The sequence below is a fragment of the Pogona vitticeps genome, chromosome 6 (genome assembly GCF_051106095.1).
Source record: "Pogona vitticeps strain Pit_001003342236 chromosome 6, PviZW2.1, whole genome shotgun sequence".
In the NCBI taxonomy this organism is placed as follows: Eukaryota; Metazoa; Chordata; class Lepidosauria; order Squamata; family Agamidae; genus Pogona; species Pogona vitticeps.
This window is the reverse complement of record NC_135788.1, coordinates 90,504,332-90,510,331: the sequence shown is the minus strand read 5'-3', so window position 1 is coordinate 90,510,331 and position 6,000 is coordinate 90,504,332. Positions and strand designations below refer to the sequence as shown.

General features: G+C 41.8%; 1 protein-coding gene across 3 annotated transcripts in view; it reads right to left on the bottom strand.

The window, feature by feature from the left end:
• Positions 1–1,027: 1,027 nt before the first annotated feature.
• CDK12 (cyclin dependent kinase 12) overlaps positions 1,028–6,000 on the bottom strand; it is a 93,191-nt gene continuing 88,218 nt past the window's right edge. For all 3 annotated transcript variants that reach the window (XR_013537543.1, XR_013537542.1, XM_078377845.1), the window contains one exon: positions 1,028–1,370. The gene's annotated coding sequence lies outside the window, so the exon portion shown is untranslated. The remainder of the gene's footprint in view (positions 1,371–6,000) is intronic.

The following is a 6,000-nucleotide window of genomic DNA, read 5'->3' as shown; positions in this document are numbered from 1 at the left end:
ATTTTTGTCAGTAGCTGGGACCCCGCTGTGTGTGAGCTGCCAAAGGAATCAATCATCGTAATGAAGCTGTGGCTTACCATGCATGCCGGCTCACCGTAGGAACACCAAGATATGGAATCAGTGCCAGCATTTCCAGACGGTTCAGAGATGATGGGCCATGAGGAGGAGGAGGAGGACGTTTGTGGAATATGAATAACTTTCTTTGTGCCATGGCAACTGCACCTTGACAACACAGCTCAACTGGCATTGTTATATTTAAAGGTGTTGGCATGGCTTTAAAACCAGAATAGAAAAGGCCTGGTTAGAACCAATAACTGAACTTTGCATGGATAGCTCTTATGCCAGAGAACCGTAAGAGTGGAGCTCAATCCACCAAAAGGGTCAACCACAGAGATCAAAGAGATCCACATCTGTTACACACGTACAGTCCAAAGGAATGCCTGGATAAAACCCATAAGCATACTTCAAAATGGAAATGTTATTCTCACTCAGGTAGCCTCCATTTTGCAGCTAATTTTAAGTTGCTGGTACTGACGTGGATTCCCTTGCCCTCTGTAGTAATCGGCTACTCTTAAGGAGTCTGTTCTGTCCACTGCCTTATGAAAGTTTCACATAGCCTGCCATCTCCTGGAAAACTTCCCAGCTGTAGGTAGCTTGAGCACAAAGGTGATGGTGAATCAGGAGACCAACATGTTTCTGAAACATTCTTAAGAGCTATTGTTGACCTGCTCCAACTTACTGCTTTCTCAGCCTACACCCATGTGCATCCATAATGTGGAGATAACATGCAGACTTATTTTGCAGCACTGTGCAAGTGAGTTCAGCAAATCTGTTGAGTCTTCTAGAATGCAGTGCAACTGCTGAGCTTATTATCTGGATTTAAACTCTACCCAGGGCAAGCTAGGAGGCCTTGTCTGTCTTCTATTCCCCACTCCATCTGTAAAATGCAAAAAGAAAAAGAAAAGACTATTCAATGAATTATTTTGAGGATATGTTAAGGTTTGTAAAGCACCATTGCACACAGAGGGAGTTTTCACACAGCAGTTTTATGTTGCCACTGGATTACCCACATCTTGTTCTCTCTGGTTTTCACACAATATCTTAGGGAGTCCTATTTCCATCCCATGCTTTTTTGCCTTGAAGAAATAATCCATTTTGAAAATTACTGCAATTTCTTTGTATTTTTCACTCCATCTAAAAATGTGCACCCATGTGCACTAGCACTGGCAACAATTACAAATGTGAAGGGAATTGGCCAGGGTGTGCATCTAGGACCCAAAAGCAGCACAGAACCTCTGCAGTTGCACTTCCAGCCATGCTGCTTAAGGTCCAGGAGCGCCTCCATCACCATCTGTCTTGGAGGAATTCCACTGAAAAGAGAAGGAGATGGTGGAAATTCAGGCCATGCCTTTCAGATGACAATGAATCACTGTTATAATTGCATAAGTAGTATTACATCAGTTGGCTGGATAACTCAATGGTTTAGATATCTGACTGCAGAGCCAGAGATTGGGAGTTTGATTCCCCACTGTGCCTTCTACAAGTAGAGTCAGTCTGTGTGGCCTTGGGAAAGCTGCAAAGTCCCAGGATGTCCCCAGAAAACGGGAATTATAAATTATTTCTGATTATTCTCTACCTGGAAAACCCTGAAAGTGTTGCCATAAGTCAGAATTGACAGCGCATTATTATTATTATTATTATTATTATTATTATTATTATTATTATTATTATTATTATTATTATTATTATTATTATTATTATTATTATTATTATTGTTGTTGTTGTTGTTGTTGTTGTTGTTGTTGTTGTTGTTGTTGTTGATGATGATGATGATGATGATGATGATGATGATGATGATGATGATGATGATGATGATGATGCTATTGCTGCACTACTACTACTACTACACACCAGTTCATTATAATATTGATTACATACAATTTGGTTTGAGGGGGGTTGCATTCTGCAATTACTTGGGGATACCTACACAGGATTTTGCTTCAAATCAGGCTGAATCTTAAAAATGCAAAAATCTTTTTTGCAAGAACTTCCACCCATCCTTTTAGAAGCTAAAAATCACACCCTTCTGGTGGGCTGCAACCAGTGATGTCCATAAGTGAGCATACAAGCATGTACAATTGTGTATATGTGATTGGGAGAAAAATTTAAAAAGGAAGTGAACAACTGGCAAGGAGGAGAGACTGCGGGTGTGACCATGCACATAAAACTGAAGCAATGCGTAACCAGCACTTTGTAAAAGCAGTGACACAATTCATTTCTGCATGCAGGAACCCGTATTGCACTTGCATTTTGAAAAAAACACAAAGCACTGGCGGCATGCACAATGTATAAGGACAGGTGAAAAGTCTCTAAGACTGCAATCCACTGTATAAAATAAACTCCTTGATCCATGACGGAGTTTCCTTTTCTCTGCAAAGAGAAAGACAAGAACAACATGAACCTGCATCTAGTCACAGGTGAATGAAACCTTTGAATTTTACCAACAAGTACAGTAGAAGGAAATCAGTTGTTTCTGATGAGAAAGGGATTAGCCATCTTATTTCCTTCTTAATGGGCTTTGCAAGAGACCATATGATACATGACTCCTCAACTGTTATTTACCAGTTTGGGACTAACTTGGACTGCAGTTTTCCATGTCATGAAATACCCTGCCAAATATAAAATTTCGTATCTGCTCCCATTTTCCCATTTTTTAAAACCGATTCTAGCTTGGTGAAGAGTTCTAGAGAACTTTGAAAGCTTACATATTTTGTAAATTTACAGCTGATCCTAATAAAAGCATTGTCCCTTTGTGGATCTGAGGTTTTATTCCTATAGATCTTGGCTGCTTCTTCTTCTTTAAAAAAAATCCTATGTATATTTCCTGGGAGACATCCAGAGTCTAGAAATGCTACTTTTAAAATATTACAACTCCCAGAATCCTGTTCAAACCCAGGTGTGATGTTTCAAAGCTCTAGGAGCAGGAGCAATAGGACTTACTGGTAAGGGATGTGCATGTAACTTTGCCTAGTGTAATGCCCAGACAAACCAGACTGCCCAATTCAATTGCACAATCAGCCACACAATTCCTGTTGTGGCCAATTGCACAACACACCAGCAGAGAATTCTGACCAAAAGATTTCCACTGGCTAGAGAGTGGGCCATCAGTGGCCTGCACACCCTCATGGTACTTTCTCTTTTTTCCTAATATGGTCTAAGGGTACATAATGCAGCTACCTCACTAAATCTAATCAGGTCTGTCTATAATTACTGCTTGGATGGGAGAACACCCAGAAACGATATATCTATTAGGACAGAAGAGGCCACAGGTTTGTTTAAAATTGCATATGAAACTGGCAGCTGTTGCGATGTGCGTGTGTGTGCGTGCATGTGCAAGAGAGAAAGAGAGAATTGTGGTAACTTATCTCAGTCAACAGTTATTGCATAATATTTATCACATGTTTGTGGTATTGAGACAACCATATAATTCTGACAATGCTGAATGCTATGCCTACATGGAGATTTATGTGTATATGATACTGTGAGTGTCTGAAAAGTCACAACCAGTTTTTAGGGTGCGGTATTCCTTCCTGCCTTCCTTGGAACAAGCATCTTTCTCATTACTTGTGGTTGTGAAGATGGGTTCACGCTGCGTTCATCAAAAACCTTATTCCGTGGGCAAACTGTGACATTTCACTCTTTCCACGACTGGTAGATGTAGGATTATTAATGAAAATATGCAAATATGTACTGAAGAATACAGTAGTTTAGTCATTCAGGTTGTAGAGTTCCGCTATCCTTTCCTCATTGTAGAATCTGGGTTTCCTTGGCCCAAGATTTTAAGAGTGGAGGTATAGCAGAGTGCAGTCTTATTCTACCATCACCCACTTTTTTAAAAAAAAAACCCAAAATACTTAACTTGAGAGTTGTCTGAAAAACCTGTAACATGTCTTTCAGGCAACACGGGTATACAACAATACACACCGGTTCTGCCAGAAGATTGTGTAGATTGTCTGTGTGTGAGTACACACACGAAATACCTCTCTCTCTCCCCCTCCACTCTCACTTCTATCTTGCCGTCTGCCAGCCTCTTCCCACCCACCCGCCAGCACCGTCGTATTTTATGTGGCGCGACATCCTTTGGAGAACGCTCACTCTCCGACCCCACCTGTTCCCGAGCTGCGAGAAAGCCCATTAATGAAGTTGGGCTGGTCCAGGAAGCCAGCCAAATCCTCGTGTCCTCATCAAAAGAGACATCTGTCCTTATGAAGAAGGAAGAGATTCCCCCAAGGGGGAGAGGAAAGGAAGGAGTAGGGGAAGGCTGATGGCGGCGGAGGGTGTGTGTGTGTGCAGAGAGGGAGAGAAGCTGCAGAAGAGGGAAGCATTCTCTCTTCGATATAAACTACCCCTTGCAAAAGGAAAAACAAAAACCCAAACCCTAACCCCACATTCCTAAGCAGCACAAGTAATGCCCCCTCCTTCCAATATAGACAGTGGCTTGAGTCCAAGCTAGGCCTACCTACTCTCCCTCCCCAAAGGCTCAAACCTGCACTACCTTGTTCCTCCCTATCAGGGAGGGGAAGAAATTGTTAAAAAGGCTCCTGACTTTCTTTTATTCATGTGTTGTTTTATTGCTGGCAAAAGCTGTCAGAGGGTGACTACTGCCAAAAAGCATCCCCAAGCATCTTGGCCTAACATACAAACGGCATGCTAATGTGGAAATTTTAAAGAGCCTCTTTTGGTTTTTAAATCGGAATTTTAAATGAACGGCAAAGCACAGAAGGGACCCAGCGAAACGCTAACAATAATATTGCATCTTTCTCCCTGCTTCTCTCCCCCCCCCCATCACATCCAACACCTCTTTTTCCTCCAACAGGCAAGAAATGTGGCAAGAATTCGCCATACTCAGTCCTGGTTGGCAGCTTCTGTTTTCAGAGGGAGGTATACACTGGGTTGACGGAGGTGGAGGTACTGATGGTTCAGAACATGCTCCAGGGATTGTTTTCAACGAGCCTAGCTCAGCAGCCATGTCAGTTTTCATTGCTCAAGTTTTCCACTGCTGATGTAATGAAGAAAGTGCTGCTTCTAAACATGAGCAGAGTGCCTCCTTGAGCAACCACTGATGAACTAAGAACAATCCAAAAGACAGGAGAGAAGACGTCTTTCAAGTACTGTAGTTTCATGACCTGAGTGGGGAAGAGCAAGGCTAAATGTCAGATCTTTTCTCTTTCATTTCTGTTCTATGTTCACACATATTTGGCATGTATCATACAATGAAAAGCCCATCCATACGTGCATGAATTCTTTTGTATTGCATCACTTCTTTATAATTGATCACTGTGCACTTTTGAAAACTTGGGGATGAAAGTGTGAACTTCTCTGAACAACTAAAGGGCATTTTGTCTTGAGGGCAGAGTTCAACATGATGGTGTTGGGGAACTTTTTTTTTTTAAATTTTAACCACAACTCTGGAATCCTCATGGCCATACTGGGAGGGGGGCATTCTGCAAGTTATAGTGCAAAAAAGGAAACTTTCCAAGCTCTCCAGGATTGAAACAGGAGGGTTCAGTTTTCAAAACATAAGGAGCATATTGGTGATGAGGGCAGGTCCTTTCCCTCCTTCCGCAGCTTATTGTCTTTTTTCCAGAACTTTGCTTCTGCTTGAGCCCACTTTTACTATTGCAACTTGGATGGGGAAAGTGGTATGTGTGTGGAAAGGAAAAATTTTCACTGGAAGGTGAGATATGGACAGGAGCATGGAAAGCTCAGTACTCCTCACTTTTCTGTTTTTCAGAATGGTACCTCATACGCCTTCTTTATTTGTGATCCGTGCTCAACACATAGAACAGGTATCATGGCACTATTTTTGTTCTAAAGAGGACTGCAAGTTCTGTCTATTCAGGCTGACCTGTGACAGCCCATTCCCTCTCCCATGCAAGACATTTTGCTTTGCTTTTTAAGCAGAAGTAGGCAAATTAATAATCTTAGAACTGCATAGAT